At 35.7% G+C, this 24,125-nt stretch overlaps 1 protein-coding gene across 1 annotated transcript in view; it reads right to left on the bottom strand.

The window, feature by feature from the left end:
• PCLO (piccolo presynaptic cytomatrix protein) overlaps positions 1 to 24,125 on the bottom strand; it is a 356,197-nt gene that overhangs the window by 83,273 nt on the left and 248,799 nt on the right. The gene's annotated exons all lie outside the window — the stretch shown is intronic.

Genomic DNA, 24,125 nt, shown 5'->3' with positions numbered 1-24,125 from the left:
TAGCAAAGCCTGTTCACTTCACGCATATTACACGGTTCAATGTTATTGTCCCATCAACTGTTACTTACCTCTTAGAAAAAGTCAGGAGATAAATTCCTTTCTGACACAAACTATACAAGCACTCTCCACAGTCTCAGTTACAGAAAAAACAGACTGAAAAAACAGACTGAAAAACTTGCAATATAAAAACCATGCACACCTACCAACACGGCAAGAAACCGAAACATTATATATATCAGACATTTCCTGGCCAGCCATGGTCTTGGAAGACAACTATTTGCTACAGTAGCACATTGGTGTTAAGAAGGTGAGCCTCAAGCTTGAACTAAATTTTGAAGGTGATTTGGTAATTCAAATATGTTCTCTCCACTTTGTCACTTAAGAAAATAAAGAAGATGAAGGCAGTTGGGCTAACTGTTTTTAAATGCAGAATGTACCTTCACATTTCAAACATCAGCCTGGAAATAGTCAGGTTTAAATTCTACCTATATGTCTTTTCTTATGGAAAAGTGATGAAACAGCTGAACATAATTAATTGTGGAAGCTTAGAAAAGAGCTGTAATAAACAGGCTGAAAAATACTGAATTCTGATCTAATCTGTTGTGTTTTCCAAGTGTCCCAGGACTGAGCCAGGATAGTCGATATGGAACAAAGACTCACTATAAGGAAGTTTATGCTCAGTATTTGTGGAGTCAATTCCTCTATGAATCAAATGAAGAATATACTGATAAGATGAGGAATCTTTTGGTTGCAGTAACATGTTTGCAAAAAGCAGACTGTAGATTCATATCTGCAAGTTACAACTGAGTTCTGAGAGCTACATTCATATTTTGAAGTAGTTTCTTGTAAGGATGACTCCAAAGAGAGTAACTTCTCACTAAGGTACAAATGCTAAAATCCAAGACTTGGGTGGTAGACGAAAAAATTGCTTAATGGGCCAAAGGACTGAATTCTTAATAATCCACTAAAGGCAATGTATTATGAAACATCTGAAAACCACATCATCCACACAGCAAGGAAAACCACAAACACTTATCTTGCTGTCACTTACACAGATAAAACCATGTCTTCACCTGGTTCATATTTTTATTTCAAAATCCTGTGCTGTTGCATATAACAGAAAAATAATGAAGTGAAATGTGGAGATAAACTCATAGGAAAATATGCTGCTAAACAAAATAGAATGAGTATTGTTTATGGAATAAAGCAGGTGAAATTATTTGACAATGAAAGAATATGAGAAATAAGGGCTGTAAGTTTATATTGCAAAATTTTCCATAGAATTCCACAAATTAGGTTTTGATATATCAGATTTGCTCTTAACTTTTACAGATAGATACTAACATTTCTTTTTCAGCTGTTTATAGAAATATAAACTATGCAGAACAACTAAAAAGTGATGCTCAGAAAGCAGCATGTCCAGATGCTTAATACCAAAATAGATTTGTCTTTTCCTAAAATTTAGCTTCTTTCATTTACCAGCCATCATTGAAAACTATGATCTTGCTTTTTCTTGTTGGAGCAGATCTGTTTTTAAGCTCAGTTCCTCTAGAATAAAGCAACAGTAATTAGGAATGAATGCAGCTCCCTCTGATTTTCTGCCATACAAATATAACAGCATGCACTCTGTCTTTAGAAGGCTTTTAGAAAGGAAGGAACTGAGGTTATTTTTGTTTTCTTGTCAATGTGTGCTCTCATAAGGCTATTGTAGCATAGGATGCTGAGTGCGGCAGCATGAACGTCTTAAGTAAGACAAGACAAGCTACCACTTTTATGTATTGGCATATTGGCAATGACCAAGAATAAAAGTGCAAAGTTTTAGATATCAGAGAAAGTGGTTAACATCCTTTTCTAAAAAAAAAAAAAAAAGAAAAAGTAGAGCTTTGTTGACAAAATGCATCCAGCTACCATCCAAAGTTTATCCATGGCTTCAGAAGAAAATTTACCAGAAGCTGTAAGGCTCTGATCAACAACTTGCTTTAATTTAAAAGACCAGCAGGAAGAGCCTAGCTGAGTGCTGCTACAGTACTGGGATTTGGAAATCCAGTCGAATTTCCACCAGTGTGAATTTCACTACTGAGTGCAATGACACAGCAGTCACTCAATTGGTCAGCAAAGTCAAGCACACGTGAAGAAAGCAGCAAACCAAAAGGAAATTGAATCTCAGCAGCCTCAGCTCACATACAGATCCTCTTAAGCTGGCAGTATAGGGGTATATTCTTTTTATTGGCTGTCTTGTGGATTCATGGCTATTTAAAATCAAAGCAATTTAAACATGACAAAATTGATCTGACCGATAGTCCTGGCGTCTAAGGAAAAAGATTTTAGGTAAGAAGCTGACTTGTGTTTCTTTAAGGAGTAACTGCTGAATACCTTTTGCTGGAAAAATAATAATGTTACAAAGAGAACCTTTGTCATGGGAGTCTAATCAACAGAAAGAGAAAAAAAAGTACCTAAAAGTCACAAGAGACTGGTTATAAAACAGCTTATACCTGAAAAGCAATCTTATTCTATAACTGGTCTTTGGTAGTAAAGACATGTTATTCACTTTTCCAAAACGTTTTATGCTTTAAATCACTAGTTTAGTAGGAAAAAATCAAGCAAGAAGATGAGATAACTTACAGTGCTCCATGACAACTCTGCTGACTGAGGAAGAACTAGTAATTGCCTGGATGGATAAAAGAGAATCCATAATTTCTTCTAGCATATTTAAAAAAAAAAAAAAAAAAAAAAAGAAAGAGACAGCTACCTCCTGCATTGATGGTGAGCAAGAACTAATTTACTAATTTTTAGCAATTTCAGCTCCCAGTCAGCAGATCAGCTTTACACAGCAAGACCTCCTCCCTGCTCCACTACGTGTGCTGACACACATGATTTGCTTAGTCTTTTTGGCATCTACTTTATGGTGACATTTAGAAACTGGAATCAGAAGTTTATAATTTCTCACTGATTACAAAATGATTATTCCAGAGAGACAACCTCATACATTTGTAACTGCCATGGAGATATTCATGTTTAGCTAAATTAATATCATCCTCTCCCTTAAAAAACCCATGCTATCGCCCTACTGTATTGAAATATTGAAGGAGAGAAAGATTGTGTTCATATATTCTTCCATATGCATTTGTTACTGGCCATAGTGGGATATGTTGTCAAGATCTAAGGGTATCTTTCCTCTGACATAATATAGCCATTGTGTTCTTCTTCATAAGTACCAAATAAATATCTCTAAGTCTCCTGCTGCTCTGGGTGCTTAAACTAAGTGCTTGCTCCAGGAAGGAGGGTTAGTGCTTACAGTGCACGAGTGAGGCAGGACCCATGCTTCACCAAAAAACCTCATGAGTAGGAGAAGGTAGAATTTTGTTGTATTATATTTCCATACTAAACAGATGCAGCTCAATTTTGTTCAAGACTGTCAGGGTCTTTTTAGTAACTAGTAAAATGTTAACATTTATTAGGTTTTATTTTGCTTAAGCTTGAGTAGGCAAATTATGTGTTAACTGATAACAATAAAAGCTGAAAACTCTGCACAACTAATAATCTTTTTCTGGCACTTTGATTAGTTATTTGACAGCTTGTGAAATGAAAGCTAGCTACTGGTCAAATATGATTTGTCGGTCCAGGAAGATCTGTGAAATTTGGGGAAGAGAGTTTTTGGGTAGAAATTTTTAACACTGTGGAAAAAAAAGATGAGTTCGGATTAAAACTTAGGGCTAGACCTGAGCTTACAACATCATATAAAATTTCTCAGGAGCCTGAGTAAACCTGTGTCCAAATATGAGCAGCTGGCCTACTGAAACTTGTTTGGATTGATCACATGGTTTGAACTTGGTTTTGTTCATGAAGAGGAGAAATAACAACAACGAAAAAGTCTGCAGTATCAAATGATCAGAAATTAGTTCCTTGGGTGTTGTTGAAATATGTGTGTGTCTAAATCTCATAGCTTCTTTTAAAACCGTGGTTTACATTCCATTTTAAAAGTTATATGTAATTGCATCCTGTATCATGGATCACAGTATTTAGGAGAAACTTAAAAAATCCCAATTGTTCTTTGTTTTCTGACTCTGGGTACTTTGATGTAGTTCCTCTGAGTAGACTCTGCCCTCATTAAGTATTGTTTTATTAAATTAATCAACTGTCAACCTATTTAAAGCTAAACTGTAAGAAAGATCTGAGAGCTGATAAAGTGGATCATTGTATTAGTGCTTCTTTTAGGACTTTGGATAAAGAAAAGATATGTAAGACAGACTGAAGGAAAGTGATAAAAAAATACTACTGGCTATGGTCTTGATGCAACAAATAATAAAATGCTCTTAATTTTCCTACCACTTACTTTGCTATGCTATGGTGATACAAAACCCTTAACACTAAAATTTTTGCTTTGAATGGTTAACAATGAAGATTAGATGATATCATGGTTACCTGAAACGTATAAACCTACAGGCATTTCAGGAGTGGATTTCTTTAGAGTATATACAATCCATGTTCATGACCAACAGTTTGAGGACACTTTCTTCAGAGATATTGTGTGTTCAAGGATTATGGCTGTTAACACTATGCTGCTATGGACTCAAACACTGGTTCTCTTTCTACTTACACTGGTTTTAGGAATTCTGATAGCTTTACTCCTGACTTCCACTAATGCAAAACACTGACACAAATGATCTTTTAAAAAAATCAGATTATTAGATACTGGCTCTACAATAGCTTTGGACCAAAATTTGCTCTGTATTTATGTGCAACAGGAGTGACTCAGAGTTCAGAAACTTTATAGAAATGATATCTTCCCTCAAATGCCAGTACAAAGTGTGATTCAGAGCCACAACCTTGGACTATTTACAATATTGTACGTTTATATTCAGAAAAGTTTCTAGGAGAAACACATGCTGCAGGGAAAAAAAAAAAAGAAAAACAATTTTTCTCTGAAGTGAATTTCATAACAGGTAATCTTTAGACTTAAAAACTTAAATGATTTATTTATTTACTTTGATTTATTTATTTATTTTAATTTACTTCATGGAACCGTGCATTTATCAGTTATTTAGATTCTCTGACTTCACACAGAGCTGATTGGAGAGGGGTTTGTTTATCCTTCAGCCTTGAGAAAGAATCTGACTATATGGTATGAAAAAGCAATTGAAAGAAGGGGAAACAGAGCAAAATAACTAAAGAATCAATGAAGTCTTTAGGGGGTGGATATGTCCTGGATTTGGAAAGTCTATAGCATCTGTTCCCGCATCTAGTCCTGACATTCTTGGATAATTTCTTTTTTAATGTCTGCTTCCTTAATAGTGATCAAGAATTTCTTTGCTTTATGAGATATTGCAAGGATGTATATTTAAAAATATATTTGAAGAGCTTCTACTCTTCTAGGATGGCTGCTCAATAAATACATACTTTGGTCCACCATCTGAGTGGTAAAGCTGTACTGTTTAACTGAATGTGGTTGCATATACAACATTACTATTGATAAAAAAGCCAAAACAAATCATAAAATATGTAGACAGAATAGATCTTAGTATTAGACTTTCTGATTGTCAACCGGAAAGCACAATGTATATTTCAGTTTCCACCCATCTTCCATTATTTTCTGGATTTTCTGTCCTCTTCAGATTAAACTTTAAGAGATAAGCTGGCTACATAATTAAAATTGAAATTGAAAGAAATCTGAAAATCATCAAAGGATTTTATTTCTCTGAATAAGTCCCAAAATAGATGCTTCAATACAGAAACATGAGATTGAGCCACTGAACACCTCCTGGATTTTATTCTCATCTGCAGCACAATGTACACTGTTATAAAGTTAATCTTAGTCACTTTGCATACACTGTTATACTGTAATCTTTCCTATTCAATATACCCAAGGCCTCTGAAAAACAATAAAACTGTTGTTTACTGTGTTACTAGGAGTTTAAAATTAAAAAAAATCAGCCCACGTGTGTATAAAAAATACTATTTTTCCATTTTTTGAGTTTTAGAGAAGCTCTTCTACCAAAATTTAAAAAGATCTAGACTTTACAATATTAGAATAGAGCCTGTGGGTTTGGTTACACCATAGCTATACATACAGGTTGTTGGAGTTTATTCTCTACTTCTTCATAGTTTTCATTGTTTATTCTTTTTCAAAATGAGCTTGTCAGTTTGCTTTGCATTGCCAATGGCAGCCCTTATAGTTCTATGCTTCATATTGGTAGCTAGAAAGGTGTTAACACACCAGTGTTTCAGTTACTGCTGAGCAGTGCTCACACGGCATCAGGGCTGTCTTTGCAGCATTCCCCCTCACCAGTGAGCTGAGGGTGGGCAAGAGGTTAGGAGAGGACATAGCCAAGATAGCCAATCCAAACTGACCAAAGGGTTATTCCATACCATATGATGTCTGCTCAGCAAAAAAAGCTAAAAGAAAGGAGGAGGGGAGGTGGGCAATCGTTATTATGACGTTTGTCTTCTGGAGCAACAGCTATGTGCACTGAAATCCTACTTCCCAGGAACTGGCTGCACATCACCAGGAAACGAATATTTTATTCTTCTTTTTTCCCACATGTAGTCTTTGTTTGTGCTTTTTTAAGCTGCCTTTACCTTGATCCAAAAGTTTTTTCCACCTTATTTTCTCCCCATTCTGCCTTGCTGAGGAGGGCATATACAGAGTGGCTTGCTGGTGGTCACCTGGCATCCAGCCAGGGTCAATTCACCACATGCAGCTTTCACTGGTCCATTGTTTACAGAGAAAAAGAAAGTTGTTCTCTCTAAGCTAGCAGCTTCAATCAGCAGAATGTGAATATTAGAGATTTTTGTTTCATGGAAGAATTAAAATTCAGAATCATTAATTTGAAATCCAAGAAAGTGCTATAAAAGTTAAGTGTGTACCCAGAACAGAGAGAAACAATATCAACTTGCAGTCTCACATTCAACGCTAAATTACTTCATGGTCTATGTACTCCAGTTATTTTTCTTTTATTTCTAAACCTTTCTAATGGTTAAAAGTATGTTGATGGAAGTCAATGTGTTAATTTATTTCCCTGTACTGCTGGGCATGAATCCCACCAAAACTCATTACTTTTTGTAGACACCTTAACTTCCTCTTCCATTCATCATTTGCACCCAGGCTGAATAATTGCCATTAGTACAATAATTATTATGCTGACAACACTCAAAATTCTTAAAAATGGATATGGATATGTTGCTCATGAAATGGAAATGATATACCTGCTTATACCTCATGGCCGCTATACTGCTGTTATGAAATGGCATTGATAAAAGTACAGCCAGAGAAAATCAACCTTGTACTTGGAGTGTATTTGGCATTTCTAGGCAACTATACACCACACTACTGACTGGTTAGCTGCACTTATCAACTCAGTGCTAATCATCTCTAAAATTTAGTCTGCCTTCAGATTTCTATATATATTGGCACACAGTTCTGTAGATAAGAACGGTTTGATCTGTGTTGATCTGTGTATATTTGTACTACCTGATTGGAAGACCTCAGCAAATTAAATGAATATTAGGGTTATTGTTTATGAAAAGAACTATGGTACAAATGACAAATTTATAGTGATTTCATGACTACTTTATTCTCAAACATTATACTTATTACATTAGAGTTACAGATTGAAGATCAGTTATATCACACTGAACAAAATGCTGTGGTGCATTGTAATTATTAAGTGTATCAGAAAAATTAATGTTTTTCAAAGCATACTGTTCACTGAAGGTATAGAGCATGACATATTTACCTCACTTTCAGTAATGTCATATGAAAGATTAGAGTGATTTTGTCAGAGATGAACTTCCTGTAGAGATTTCTAATTTAACTGAAAATTTTAAACATATTATTATCAGGTTGTTTTTGCCCCAAAAATCCAGTTTAGTACAACTTCAGAATTTTTTCCAAAACTGTGATAGCATATATATATAGTAGAATGGAAAATTCTGTGTAATTCAAAGTCACCGTAAGATTCACCTAAAGATCAGTAAAAAACGATGCTGCAGAAATTTATCTTTGCTGCCTCCTTCTTGAGTTGCAAATACATAAAAACATTATTTTCACTGGAATTTAATGTCAGATATGAATTTAGACTAGTATATTCCTGTCAGCACTCTGTATTTATCAACACTGGTGTACTCAGAATTTAGTGGTGACGGGGCGTTATTTCCAATTTTGAGGAAAAAACTGGTTTCATTTGTACAAATGCATTTCGCTTAGTCTAGTTTCAATCAGTTACAAAATCGAATGGAGTGATATTTGGGTTTGAAATTTTCTTTTGGGGAGTGCAAAAAGGACATTGCATAGGTGCAAGTGTACAGTTGTTGTAGAAGTTACAGTGTACGTCAAAAGACTCACTCTCTTTGTATTACTTATTTTTTAGTCTCCTTTGGAGTAAAAATTACTACTGCAAATGTCAAACAAAGTTTATATAAAACCCTATTCTACTGTCAAAACAATTAGGCTGTAAGCACAACTCAATTTAGATTAAAAGAAAACTGACATAATTTATTAGTGTTAAAATTTCTTTTGTACTTTCAAATAAAAAAAGCCCTAATGCTCTGTCTTTTATAAAGGAGGATTGAAATTACCCAAACCTCATGCAGGGGGAGGCCCACTGGCTGCTGTTAAGATACCCACAGCCTGATCTTCTGTATAACAAGGTGAATCTCTGCCAAGATCAAGCTCAACAGAGTCAGACATTCCAGCCCTGGAATGCTGGTTGTCTATATGTACTAATGGAGGACTTATACATGACATTCTTTTCTGCCTCCTATCTCTTCTCCGTCACTCTTTCCTCAACCAAAATATCCCCTACTAACGAAAGAACAGAGGATAAAATGTGTTCAGACCAGTCATCGTTGCTACATCAAAGAAACAGCAGATATATAGCACTCTGTGGTATCCTAGTTGCCACTCAACTGGCAAGAAAACCTCAGTCAAGGGTAAGAAACTCATCTAGAACAGATTTTCAGTTCTGTCAAGAAGAGCTACACAGTAGAAGCCTTAAGTGGGAATTTATGTATGTAGGAGTCCCAGAAATAATGGTGGAGGAAGGAGAAGGAAAGTCATGGCACATAGGTTAGCAGGTCATCAAGATCCCAATGCATTTATAGGTGGGTTCTCAGGACATATAGCTCAGAAAAGTGAAAGTAGCCTAAAAAAGACAGGGTATAACCATACTTCAGCAAACAATTGACCACAGACAATGGCAGGAAGATAAAGACTGTGGCCTTATGGACTGAGGCCATCACAGAAAAAGTGTCTGAGAATAATTCAGCAACATTTATGAGTGACTCAGAAGTATGGGGTAGAGAAAGAAAAGATTGCAATCACTATCAGCTTCTAAAAGTGTGCAAAAGGCACCTCCAAGACCATCACATGACAAAAAACCTAGAGGGAAGGAAGAAGAAGAAGAAGAAGAAGAAGAAGTTGAAGATGAATAATAATAATAATAAGAAGAAGAAGAAGAGGAAGAAAAAGACTACTCAGTAGCTGGCATCCCGTGCCCTGTAGACATATATTGGTTACACACTTCCTTGTGCTTAAGAGAACACAGGTATGAGAGAATGGATTTATTTAGAAAGCACAACAGAGAAAGGAGAGTAATCCAAAAGAAAAGTTACTCTTAACTGAGGACCCCCAGTCTGCTGCCTCTGTTGGAGCTCCTGAAGCCAGAGATTCTTCTGATACAGACCAGCACTGCCCTGGGGGTCTACCCTTGCTTAATGAAGCCCTTGCTGGTCTCTTACAATGTCATCAATAAGGGACTAGAGTTCATTTCAGAAAAAAATGTAATTATTGTGATAATTTAAATACTGCTTGGAATGAGCAAAGGCCATGTTCATGCATTAGATGACAATGCTATTTAAGGTCATATAAAAACAAGAACAAAAAGTTATTGTGACTCACACTAAGCAAACACTACCGTTTAAGTAAAAAGTCAAGCCTTCTTGATGGGAATGGCCGAAGACCTTAAATTATTACTGTCATATAGGATAGAGAGAGATCTTTACTTGATATGTTCTAATAGCAGTCACTTCTTCAGAGAATCTTCCTCTACCCTGGGGGTATTTTTACAGTTCTGACACTATGTTATTATTCAAATATAAAGTAGAATCTACTCACTATTGCCTAATTTCTGAGAGTCACGCAAGCCGAAAAACAATGAAACAGAACACAAATTGCTGGCCAGTTCTATGCAGTTGTCATCTCCTGTATGCATCTATTTTTCAACTCTATAACTATTTTTCTTCTTTTAAGAAAAGCTGGGGGAAATTTTGCCCTTCATATCATCAGTAAGTAAGGTGAACTTACAATCTTGGCTGGGAACCAACATGCTCACATTCTAATTCAAGCTGAGCTAAATTTTTCAGTCATGTATTGAATTTTCAGAAAAGCAGATTCTTAATCACTGAAGTTATTTTAAAAAAACAATTTTAAATTATTGGCATGGTTTTAGCAGGCAAAAAATGAAGTAATTATTTATCTTCCTTCAAAATATTTTTTTGTTTCTAAAATATTTTTCAATAAAAAGTTAATTTGATATACTTAATTTGAAATTTTATCCATAGTTTTTCAGGCAGAAAAGTTTATTTTGATAAGAAGGCCAACTTCTATTTTTATGCTAACATACACATAGGCATAGGTCAAAGAGCAAAGCCAAGACAAAATATGGTAGTGATATAAATCTAGCACCTTTTTTTCTTCAAAAAAAAGAAAAGGAGGCTGAATTTTATTGTTTTGGTGGTTTTTTGCTTATCATAGACAATTTTATTACTAACATGAGCAGTCTGGTATCACAGAAGTACTAGGGTAGAAGACTGACCTTAGATTACAGTGCAAATAGATCTGTTTGCAAGTTCTTGGTAGCATCTTCAGAGATGGAAATAGATATTCTAGTATTTAAACAAATAAATAAATACCTCTCGAGAAACTTGACTAGATGTGCCAAGTAACTAATTTAGGAAAAAAATATTTTATACAACACCTTCTAAGCAAGGTATATTGATTTTGCAACAGAGAATAGCAACCTAGTCTCAGAAGTTAGGGAACTCCAGATTTCTTATGAGACAACAGAATATTTTCCCTTCGTAGAGTAGTCAGAACAACAGAATTCAAACTATTGGAATGATCTGATTTCAGTCAATATTTATTGTACTTCTCTTGCAGAGATTAGCTTGATATTTGTACAAATCCCTGGTGTTTAGCACATCCATAGCTGTAGGACCACAGTAGAAATTACACGGAATAGATTTGTCTGATTATTGGTAGTTTTCAACAATCAATAAACTGAACTACAGGTGAAAATGCATAAAACACAATTTTTTCATCAAATTTTGAACATATTTAAAGCACTAAAGAAAATGGCATAGACAGCAGTATGCATGACTGCAGGGAACAAATGTCATGTATGCAAACAAAATCTCCTTTTGGTTTGAACTTTGTTTGGTCTAAGAGTAATTGTACCACCTTTTAGCTGTTTAAAGATAAGCGCCTTATTTCCACTAGCTCTCTAGGAATTTTGAGTAGTTTATGAGTGAAGAAAGGCAGGGTCCTCTTAGGATGGTTCATCTCAACTGACGTCTATGTGGAATGAGATGAATCACATCCCTTGGCATAACCTTCTTTCACTTATAGTTAGAAAAAGAGCCTTTAATATCAGATTAAGATGTTTACTTTTCTGACACCTAAATCTACATGCATTGATTCCCTCATTTGCCATCTACAATCATAAATCTATCCTAGAAACAGAAATGTGCTTTTTGCTGTTCCTTATCAACAATGAAAAGAATGAACTGAGAGACAGCAGATTTCAAATAAAGAGGCTTAATGGGGTGGCCTCAGAGGCTGAGCTGTAGTCTGCTTCTGCTACAGCCAGCAAGCTGTCCACCACAGGCAAGACAATTAGCCTCTTTGTGCTTCAGTTTCTTTATGGGTTAAAAATGCATGGTGGAAAGGTAATAGTATTGTACATTAACTTTGAGATTTGCAAGCAATAAGTGCTATTAGAAAAGCTAAGTGTCTTTGTGCATCAGAAATCTTGCTAACATTTATGGAGTTATAGGAGACAGTACTTGTGAAGCATTAAGTGCTCTGCATTAACTCTTAAACTTTCATATCCCTATAAATCACACATAAAAGATTTTACTGAAATAAAGTTAGGATTATTCAACATCAAGAAACACACATCATGTATCTGTTAGAGAAATGAGAGATACTAAATGTTGCCAGCTAGAAATTACTGTTATTTCTAACAATAAAGTTGAAAAAATGCAGGATTGCTGTTTACAATAAATATTTTTTTCTTCCAAGTTCAGTGTTAAAATGAGACACAAAGCTCATTTTTAGGAACATCTGCTGAGTGACATTAATGGTAGTCCAATTTCACACAGAGCAATTAGGCTCTCCTCAAATAATGCTAAGGCTGCCCAGAGCAGTGTTTCCAACTCCCCAAGTAGCTTTTCTTGCAAGCTCAGGCGCTACTCACTGTCTTGGCACAACCTGAGCTAGAAACTATGAACTAGAAAACTCTGGCAGGTTTTTACCCGTGATTTTTGTATGTAGAGTCAGAGAGGGATAGAAATCTGTGCATTGTCACATTCAAGAGTAAAGTTCAACATGATGTGGTGGGTTTTGCTGTGATAGAGCCATCTTTCCCCCATCTGACTTCAGGGGAGTGAGCGAGTGGGCAGTTGTGTGGAGCTTAACTGTCTGCCAGAGTTAAACCACGCTGGCAAATCTGCAAAATGAATTAAAGAAAGGGAGGTGATCCTCAGTAAGACTTGCTATACTTTTCATTGGCAGTGGTCCATGATGGAAAATTGCCTTTTTAAAAAATAAAATTTAAAGTAAGTAATTAAAATTAATTTTAATTAAATAATTTCAAGTAATTAACATTCTCACTACTGTAGAATGTAATTCCACTTATGCTTACACGTCTAACATGCTTGCAACTCTCACACAATTTGTTTTTGGTTAATATCTCTGTATGCAAATTTGATCTGCAACATTGATCAAGGAACTAGCATCATTCTCACACTTAGATCCATTGTAATAAATGTAGAATTCACGCATGAAGAAAGAAATAACTTTACAAATAAGAGATGCAGGATTATGACCATGGTTATGTCATTCTCTGTAGGCTTCTTTAAAAGAAACTCAAATGCATAATTACTGAACCTATACTGTACATTCAAGATGTGCTGGTGATTATCGGGCAGTTACATACCTAATCAGCTTACATGAGTACTCACATTAAGATGTTTAAAACAGGGCTTGTCACTTTTACTGTAACTGTTACTTATATAATAAGCATTTTAATTATATTAGAATAAGATTTTGGAACTCACATAATGGCTTAAGAAGTTGGTATGAGAAACAGCATCCAAGCAAATATAAAAGAAAACAGTCAATGAAGACCGAGAACTAAGTAATGCTATGCCAGATACGGTGGGAGAGAAGCTACAGGAAAGGAAGAAGTAGCAAAATAGTAACACAACTATGTTCCTGTTTCACTGTTCCATGCTTTCTATTGCTGTCAAACTCTGATTCAAAATTTGGATTTATGTTATCCCCAGGAGACATAAAGAGCACTTTTATTTTTGAGCTCCTTCTTTGCCGTAATAATTTCAATAGCAAGCCTTATAGCTGCAAGTTCTTACAGGGAACTTACTTAAACTATAAATGTGTGGTTATTTTTTATTGGGTTTAATAGAACTAGAAAAACTACTTAGTATTATCATAGGCAAAAATAGCTTAAATTGTGAATGCTAGCAGAAGGCAGATAATTGGGTGCATGTGTATGGGGATGAATGTTTGAAATTCAGTTTTTGAACTGTCAGGTTGAAGTGGCTACTAGCTAAATGCATTAGCAGGATCTGGTTTGAAATATTGATGCCACTCAACTGAAGGAAAGTGACCCTTCCTGAGACCTCCAGTTAATAATGAGAAATGAGACAGAATTGCCAGTTAGCAGACTGATCACATGATGTGGTTCTGCACATATAGTTTTGATTGAAGAAACTGGCAGGCTAGTGGGTCTAGGCAGAAGAGGAGGTGCTTTAAAGTAGGGATCCCAAAAAGAAGTGGCCTTAGAAAGAAGAATTGGGCCTGGAAAGAAGGTGAAGATCCTGGTTGAAGGAGAGATCTGAGAAATGAGGATGACACTTTCATAGTCTTGCATGTGACAAGTTGAGGGCAATTAAGGATAAACCAGTCAGAGGAACTGATCATGTTACACTCTTTGCCTGTTAGTGTTAGTAATCCAATGTATGTATGTATGTATTTATTTAAAATCCTTGACAATAAGGGAAAATTCAGTCTAGCTTTGGCATTCATACTGATTAGGAGTAGCTTCTGTTTCTTCTCATTGTCAATGGTCTTTTACAATTCAGTCCCTATATACTTGTGTGCTTCCTATGATCACCCTCAATATAGCAAATACACCATGTAAACATCAGGAAGACAAACAGCAAGTGTATGTTACCACATTCCCTTACTGATAACTATAGCTCTCAAAATATTATTCATACCCCTCCAAGGAAAGCAATTTTGCCAGGGGAGAAGCTACTGTTACCCCAAGGATGACAACAGCCACAAGAAGGCCCTGCTTGCAGTTGATGGCAAGCAAAAGGAAGATAGGGCTGCTAGTTTCCGGGCTGATTCGCAAGCCTCCTGAAGGCGCTTTGGAGCTTTTCTGCTGATGTAATAGAGTACACCACATAGGGAATAACACAGCCCACGAGATCTGGTTTAAAACTTCTTGGGTCAAAGGATGAAAGGTTGGGCTGGATGAAACTGTGTCTAGGTATCAGCTGGGAAGGACCTGGAAGGATGCGACCCTAGCCTGAGTTCTGTGTGCCAATAGTGTGGCACAAGCATCCATCCTGCTCTTTCTGCAGCTGCACAGCAACAATTTCTGTCTATACAGGCAATTTCTTGCCCTGTAGCAACAACAGTAATAAGCCTGTCTATGTTGATTCTCTCAATCTCTGTTTAGCAACTACACACTAGTCCTACAACAGCCTCTGCCCCATTCATAAAAACTTGTGTGTTTTAATTATGCATCAAAACGCAGAACTGTTACTGAATTCTCAGAGCTACATCCTCACTTTAGCTTCACTGGGTATTGAAATAAATTGCTCTCCTTCAAAACCATCAAGTGAGATATCAAGTATTATTTTTAAACTACCACGTTTAAGTGTGAAACTGACATTTCAACTCTGTAGACTCAAGCTCCACTGTGTATTATGGGTCAACAAGGACAAAGGAGTTTGATTGTTTTGCTATTCAACCTTTTAAGACATTCATTCACCAAAGCTATTGTACAGGTCAAATTATTTTTCCCAGGACTGATATATAAAAATTATTGGTGTAAAAAACATAAGAGACTAAAACAATCATCTCTGCTTCTTTACATCAAACCACCAAATATTCTTTCCCAGGGAAAAGAAGGAAAAATAGGAATTGTATTTAACTGAATAAAGCATTCTTTCTTCTTAAGAAAATGTAAGCAAAAGCATCCTCCCCTCAAAACTGAGCAACTGCATCTGTGAAATATTGTGAATCTGTTACATAACAATAGCTGTAAAGAAGGTGAAAATATGCACAAGCAGTAAAAATGTGGCAACTGAAACTATAAATCTCACAAACATACTGAATACAATAAGAGTAAAGCATAAATGATGTTGTATGCTTTAGAGATGAAAAAGTTTGAGCAACTCTCCTTGGGTAACAAGTATCCAAGGAATTTCAAAACTGCCTATCACCTCATCACTATTTCAAAGATACTTCTTTGTCTTCACCAGAAGTAATAATTTTTTTCTCTAAAAGAAATGGAGCAGATTTACCTAACAATTTTTTTTTACAGATGATAATAAATATTGTTTTGTATCTAGGAAATAATTCTAAAGAAAGAAAAACCTTGTCTTTTTTCTCAGTTCATTCTGAAGACTCAGCAGCAATAGAAATATAATTGCCAATTTTATTTCTTTTTGCCAGTTTTCTAGAGGCCTGCATGACCATTCCTAATCATATGAATGAAAAGATCTGAACCCATAATGAATCCTGAAGACCTCTAATAATAAACTACAAGTGGAAACTTGGTTTCATTCACCTATGTGCCTCTTCAAAGCATGTGCTTTTTCAAATTAAAATTCAACAAGCTGAGTAGGATTTTACATGTTCTTTCACTGAATTCAGTGACAGTCGAGAAATGGATATGATGTCCAAATTACAATTCTAATACAAGTGCTCATGTTATAGCTATGGATGATGCTATCATCAAGACAGGCTCAAACAAGAAAAAGGAGATATCGTGTCATACAACTACTCTGTGGAAGGGCATTATGCTTGAAGTCTAAGGGTAGACTAGACAAGGGCATGCAGGAAAAATTCCCCATGGATTACTAAGTGGAAGATATAATGAGGTACACTTGCCTAGGGAGTTCTTGAGTCATATACTCTATGTCATAATCATATATGACCATATGACTACATGTATGACTATATATGTGTATGTGTGTGTATATAATCATAGTCACATACATACATACATACATCTATACATATATTGCAGACATATATGTTTAATTTACTATTTCTGGGACATGCTAGATGGTTCTTCTGATCAAATAGAGATACCTCTGTGCACTCTTACCTGTTTTGCTTTCCAATGTACATGACATACCATCAGGTCATTGCCAACAGCTTTTGCAGGAATAACAATTGTATGCAGTATTGTTCACTATGACAGTCATTGTTTTGGTGGTGGTGTAGTCCAATGCCTTTTTCCTAATGTACTCAAGTGTGTACACAGTGGTATGAAATCCATGGGCTAAAGCAATACTTTGTTGACAGTAGTCATGTTTTCTACTAAGGGAGATAGTTATGTCCTTAGAGCTACAGCAGTAAACTTGTTTAAGGATGGTCTAGATTAACCTATCTCACTCTGACAAAAGAGAGTTAAATTTCACCTGGAAACTCATCAGAACCTTTATGTGCAATAATTTAGTTTCGCTGCTGAAATTGAAGAAGCTTTATGATGACCCCAATTAATATATACAAAAGCCAGCAAACATGGAAATCCTTGTATTACCTGTGTGTCTGCCTCCGAGAAGTGCATTTTACACCCCAAGATATATGATTAAGCATACTGAATGAGAATTCTTAGTGTGAAGCATTAACAAATATAGGTAACAGGCCTTTATATATCCCTTGCAAAAGCAGTCCTGTATAGAGTTTAATGCATTTGAAAACCAGGACATGGAGAGTTGTCCATTAGGTGGCACCAAATTTTTCCATATACATGGAAACTGTAGGTAATAGAGAAGTGTTTATCTGCCAGTAGCTGTCAAGTGCTCTCCTAGCTAGTCTCCATTCTGAGACAGAACCTTTCAAATGTCATTACAGCCCATCACTGTGCACCACTGATGGGTGTTCATCCAGAGAGGGCAGTGTATGCTTCAGTCCATGTTTAACTAACCATTTGTCTGGTGTAAAGCTGTTTTTATCATAAATACCAGTCTGCATTACAGTCAACAAAAGTCACTGTGGCACTCACACAGTGGGAAGTGTTTTTCTTGTCTCATGTTCTCTGCAGCTACTCAACCAGAAGCAAACCCCTACTTTCAACTAATCAGTCAGTTTCCAGTGTGCAAATTGCACACCTCTTACTATCACTGAGATAAGCTGGTACTCCTAAGAATCATAGAATCATAGAATCACTAGGTTGGAAAGGACCCACTGGATCATTGAGTCCAAACATTCCCATCAACTAAATCATGTCCCTGAGCACCTCATCCACCTGTCTTTTAAAAATCTCCTGGGAAGGTGACTCAACCACCTCCCTGGACAGCCTGTTCCAGTGCAGTGGAATAGTACAGTGGTCAGTGAATAAGATGATGAAAGACCATCTTTCCTTTCTTTAATATTGTCTAAGACTAAAACTGTTTCTACTTCACCATTAGCATCAGTCATAAAAGTCCTTGCCTAGAATTTTGCTTCTTTTTATCCTTTCATACACAGTTCAGGAAGTCTCAGTTTTCTCGAATCTTGCACTTCAGACCTTTTAGGAAAGTATAATAAGTAAACGTAATACAAAGCTTTATTTTATTTAGGCATAAGTCAATGCTTATTTCTGTTTAGCTGTCCCAAAACTTTCTGTACGAGCAGCAAAGATATGAATTATATAGATCGATTCCACTTCACCCACAATATGATAGAACTAATTTAGCAAGCACAGTGCTCACAGGGAGATGAACATTGCCTGGAATGACTCATTTCCTTTTACTGTGTCATCTAAAAGGTGAATTTCATGGGGTTCTGTTCAGCACATTATCTAGTAACTAAGAAATAATCAAACCTATTCATTGAGGTGACTGGTCAGTGCTGCTAAATGGCATTGTCATTGCACTCGGGCAGGTAAATGGTACCCATTTCTCCCATGCAAATAGATTCTAATGATGAACAGAAGTACAAGGGTGTACATCATCCTATGTCCTTTACCTCCTGCCTGCTCATTTTTGCATTGTGTCTGCTATAATATAGCTAACATGCAGGCTAACTATCCTACATAAGACTGGCCCAGTTTACTATATATTTGTAATCTGGTCTGTCTGCATATGAGCAGTGTATGAGATCATAGGCTTGGGCTAAGGAAACCTTGGTCCTGTTGCATAAAACATCAGCTGTTAGGAGTCTTCTCCCGGATCTTGCCTGAGACCCCACAGTACATCTGAAAACCGAACCTTCATAAAATGAGAGGACTTGTCTGTAGTACCAAAACCAACCCTGCTTGTCTGGGTACCTTATCTTTGAATGATATTCCAGACATGCTTCCTCCTGACCTGATCAGGTTTGGGATAGGAAGGGAGCAGAAAGGTAGCACATGAGCAAGTAAAAAGAATCTTTTTCCTTTAATTGTCTTTTCCTTTAATTATCTGTTCCTTTTTTTTATATATACGCCCCTGGCTCTTTATTCCTGATGGCCTTTTAGGAACAGGTTTATGAAAACACTAACAATAAAAAAAAACACCATAAAATCCTAAACACTTCCAAAGGCTAAAGAACAACTGTTGTACAAGGACTACCGCTGGAAGATCATGCATATGAATTAAAAAAAACCACCAAACATTACCAGTATCCTTAGGAAAAAAACCAAACAAACAAAAAAAAACCCCCAAACCCAGGAAATTTTACAACTGAACAACATAAACCCAGACTTTACAGTGTAAATTTTTGCCACTATTAGATTCAAGGGACTACCAACTACTTGCTGGGAATGATATTATATTTTTTATAGCTATAAATCATGAAGGGATGTGCCTCTGAGAAAGCCATGGAAAATCAGCACAGAAAATAGCAACTCACTCTTTTATCAAGGTTAGTCTTCCAGTGAACATTTTAATGTATTTGTTCCTCTGTTCAGTCTTATGTGTTTGCTATAGTATATGACATTCTATTTCAGGTGAATTATTATTCTTAGCCTGCAACCATTCAGTTCAGTATAAATGGCAATATAGTTCAGAGCAGCTGATTTGGCTAAGACATGTCAATTGGCAATGTTTTGTCTGTTTCTCATGCAAGATGCATATTTAGAGAGAATAAGGATGTTATGAAGTTCCTTGGAAAGAGTAGAAAACATGTAACGTGTTTTTACCCAGCACATAATTTACTGTATCTGTACTATCTGTCATGAAAAGTAAAGCAATGAAATAAATTGCAGGAAACGAAACACAGACATACTGGGAAATATGCAAGAATTTGGACCTTAACAACATTATCCTAAGCTTTTGAATCTTTTAGTATGATCATACCTTTGATGAAGACTACTTCAGCTTTTAGCCTTTCAAAATACACAAGCTACCCTTTCATGCTAAATACCACTATGGAGAAGAGTATTGAAAACTGGTTAGACAGTGTTGAAATTAATAGTGTCATGAATAATCAATAGTGGATGCTAAATTCTGCACTAAAATTTTAAAATGGGATTATAAAGTCTTTCATGGTACATGCCTGGGATCTGACTGCAGAACTTTCTTCTATATCCACACATGAAATACTACACTAAAACAAGAAGTCTTCTCACAGGATTACAACATCCTGGTTAAAAGTAAGTGTAATATAACAATCCAGATTTTATCTTTCTTTCTGACTTCCTGCTACTGAGACATTTAACTCTTTATATGCACGCATCATCACAATGAATTTAAAAAGTATGCTACTTTAAAAGTTACAGCTGAGGGTCTAGATATAGTAATTCTGTCTCAGGTTGAACTGACTAGTACATGCCCGTGAGGATCTGGCCTTAAAATGGCAGTTACAAAATTATATATAGACAATGGTGGGATTAATTATAGAATCACCAGATTGGAAACGATCTCTTGGATCATCCAGTCCAACCATTTCTATTTGCCACTAAACCATGTCCCTGGGCGCCTCATCTACCCATCTTTTAAATACCTCTGGGATGGTGACTCAACCACCTCCCTGGGCAGCTTGTTCCAATGCCAATGACCCTTTCTGTGAATTATAAATGAAAACTGCAGTTTTAAAGGTCCTTTTCAATGCAATAACGATCAAGACAAAAGAAGTAGAATTTTCCCAGAAAGTGTCTTAATTATCAAACTAAATAATAGCTTAGGATTTATCATTTGGAAGACAGACCAGCTGCAAAAGAGGAAGCAAGATCCAATTAGAAATAAAACAGACCCAATTGCCCATTTTAAATTGAAGTTAACAGTAAGCAGATCCATTTCAAACACAGCTCTTCTTAGAAGCAGAAGTATTTGAGCACCTCGATGCCAGGCCCAGAATCAAAGTTTGCTATTCCATTGGCAGATACTGAACCACTATGTTTTCCCATAAAAGCAGTCAGGATCAGCTATACCACATATATGATAACTTGAGAATACTCTTAAAATGTATATGTTTCAAATGCAGGGTGAACCACTACAGATACACAGTATCCCTTCAGAGACTTAAGCAGAACTTAGACCTTGAAGAACTTTCTTGCTATCTGCCCGTGTCTGCCAGACACAAGGATCGGCATCCCAAAATCTCTTTGACTTCAGTCCTTTAATATTTTGCATCCTAGTTTGCTTCAGCTGTTACACCCAAGAAGAGGAAATGTGGGTCCAAGTTGACCTAAAAATGCTATTCTATCATGTATTGTTCATGAAATCTGATCTCTAATGCCCAAAGCAAATAGCTATTGTTTTATATAAGATTATTACTATTTTATGGAGTTGAATGCAATTGTCTGCAAGCTTTGTATTTTATAATCAGTACTCTGCCCTTATAACCATCCAAATCAAGACTGATTCTATTTTTCCAGAAATTATAAGATTTAAGAACCTAACAAAAACACTTGAAGAAGTTACCTAGAACACATTACTGTACCTATAAGGTAATTTCAGAAGTTTTCAAATGGACTATAAAGTCCAAAGATCTAAATAGAATTCTTCTTGTTGCTCAATTCAGAGAGATATGAGTTTTACATTCCTTTTGGATCTCAGGCACCCGCACTATAAACAATGACAAATAATGCAGAGTTCAACATGTTCTGCGTCAAATATTTTAGGATCTATACAGGAAAAAATCATAATATACCTTCCTATTTTTCATACAATATTTCAATCAGTATTTTTTTAAAAATTAGAAACAGTGCAAAGTGGGAAAAGATCTCTTACCATTTACTTGCATAAAGCTTTAAATGAAATCCAAAGATCCATTTTTATTTTTCTAACAGATTTTTTTTTCCCAAAACTTTTTTGTTTTGTTGTAATGTGGAACACAAATAAGATTTGATACTCACCTTTTTTTCTTGATAAAATTATTTCAAGCTTTAGTCATTAATAATTTGCAATTCAATATCTTCAATTTCAATTACACAGAATAACAGAATCACTAGGTTGGAAAAGACCCACAGGATCATCAAGTCCAACCTTTCATATCATGCCCCTAAACGATGCCCCTCAGCACCTCATCCACCTATCTTAAGTTCTATCATTACGAGTGTATTTTCAGTGGGTTTTTTTCTAGTCTTTTCATGTGAAAATGCGAAGTGACTATCTAATCTTTCATGGTAAGCCTCAAATGTGCGCTGAAGTCAAAATGAGTAATCTGGATAAAAAGTAACTTTTAATCAATATATTACTCTGTTTTCTGTTGAATGATATAATCAACTCTTTTCATCTCAAAGAAATCCGAAGATTCCCATTTGAGATTTTCCCAGCCATATTTTATGGATGATCTAATAACATTTTGGAACAGAACATTATTCAAGAAATTCGAAATAAAGTCTTTATGCAGTGCTTTGAGAATGTTCATACAATTTTTCTTTCTTTAAGATGATTTCCAAAATATTTTCTGTATTACTTTACATAATACTACTATTTTGTAATGTACTATGTTGCAAAATGGATTGCAGAACATTATTTATTGTTCTTCCAGATTCTTTATTCTTTCAATTGAATAATAAAACCACTGTCAGATCAGATTAGGTCAGAACACAATACAGCTTAGTTCAGCATCTCCTCTGGAAACAGCTGATAGCAGATGTTTCAGAAGTTATTTAGAAAACTTTGTAAAAGCCTAGAATAACATGCTTACATACTTTTGGGTTTTTTCTTTTTCTCAAGTACCTCTAGTAATTGGTTGATTTCATTTAAGCAATTAAAGACATATCTTGGTTTTGCCTATTTCCTCTCTGTCTACTACCAAGTACTTGTAGAAAACACAGGCTTTATCTATGTGACCTTGTCACACTTTAAAACACTGAAGTGAAGTTATATGATCAAAAATTCCAGCTTTGTGTCCAAGTCTTATATATTACCTTGGTCAAAATCCACCTAAAAGATAATGTTCTACTTTTAGACAACCCACTTTCAGTAGTCCTTTTTTTCTTCATAATAAATTGTTAATTATTAATATAGTTTCTGATAGTGCTGGAAGAATGAAACATGCATGCAACTATCTAGAAATTACTTTGAAATAACAGATGATTAAGAGTCTGTTTTTTCAGTATCTAGTTTCATTGTCAGAAAAATTTGCTGTTTGTGAAATTCCTTACATCTGGGAAGTGGCTCTTGCAAAGACCTGACACACTGCCTCCAACACTGCAGCAACAGTGGTTATTTGTTTACCTGGCTTGCTGCAGAACAAACCCTGACTGGGGACAAATCATCTTGTGCCTTGAATCTTGGATATATTTTACCATAAAAAAATTTACACTCAGACAAGAATGGCCTAATATTCCTGGAAATGCAAATTTCAGGAATGGGTTTAAAGGTTAAAATTGCTACTTGTAGATGCAAAAATGTTTTAGTGAACTTTCTGGAATCCCAGCGCAGGGGAAATTGTCCATAAGGACATAGTTACATTTAACCTGGTCTTCAAGATGGCCCTCACTTTGCTAGTTTCAGTCTACAATAGTTTGCACAAGAGGAAGCAGAATTACGGTATTTTTAGCCTCCCAGTTGACTGCAAAGTCACTATCAAAACCCACAGTTCAGTAGTTATGAAAAAAGATTTTTTCATGCCATAATAATATTTTTCTTCTTGCAAAGCCCAAACACATATCGTTCTTTAAAAACAGACAAAAATAATTCTTGGTTTTGTTTTATGAGATGTGCTACAGTATGCCTAATGTAGGCACTTAGCATCTAAATTATAAGTTGTTGTTTTCCTGAAGTACGTTCCTAAGTTCCCTATAAAGCTGATCAGAAAAGAAGGGTGCTTTTCATGACTTCCACTAGTAAGCCAAATGGCCTCAATTTAAGTTTGGAAGGATTTACCTTTTATGGTTTCTTTGTAAATCTGCTACATAGAAGCCTGTCCTTGAAGACAGAAGACAAGCAACAGAGCAACACCAGAATATATTTTTGATGCTTCAAGCTGAAATTCAAATCCCTTTCAGCACACAGCAAGCAGTTGCTATGCAAATGGGCAGGCATGGTTTCTAAGTGTCTCCCAGTCTTTGTCATTTGCCTATGCATTAGGAATAACATGATCTAGAGTATGTAGAACCTAGTCTGTCTCTCACAACTCCAAAGAGACTACTTTTGTTTGACTAAAGCTGTAGTTTTATCCCTTATCATCTTGAGCTCAGTAACTAAAACCATCTCCACAGCTGAGACTC

The sequence above is a fragment of the Phaenicophaeus curvirostris genome, chromosome 1, assembly GCF_032191515.1.
Source record: "Phaenicophaeus curvirostris isolate KB17595 chromosome 1, BPBGC_Pcur_1.0, whole genome shotgun sequence".
Taxonomy (NCBI): domain Eukaryota; kingdom Metazoa; phylum Chordata; class Aves; order Cuculiformes; family Cuculidae; genus Phaenicophaeus; species Phaenicophaeus curvirostris.
Note: the sequence above shows the minus strand (reverse complement) of the source record. Positions and strands in the feature narration are given on the sequence as shown.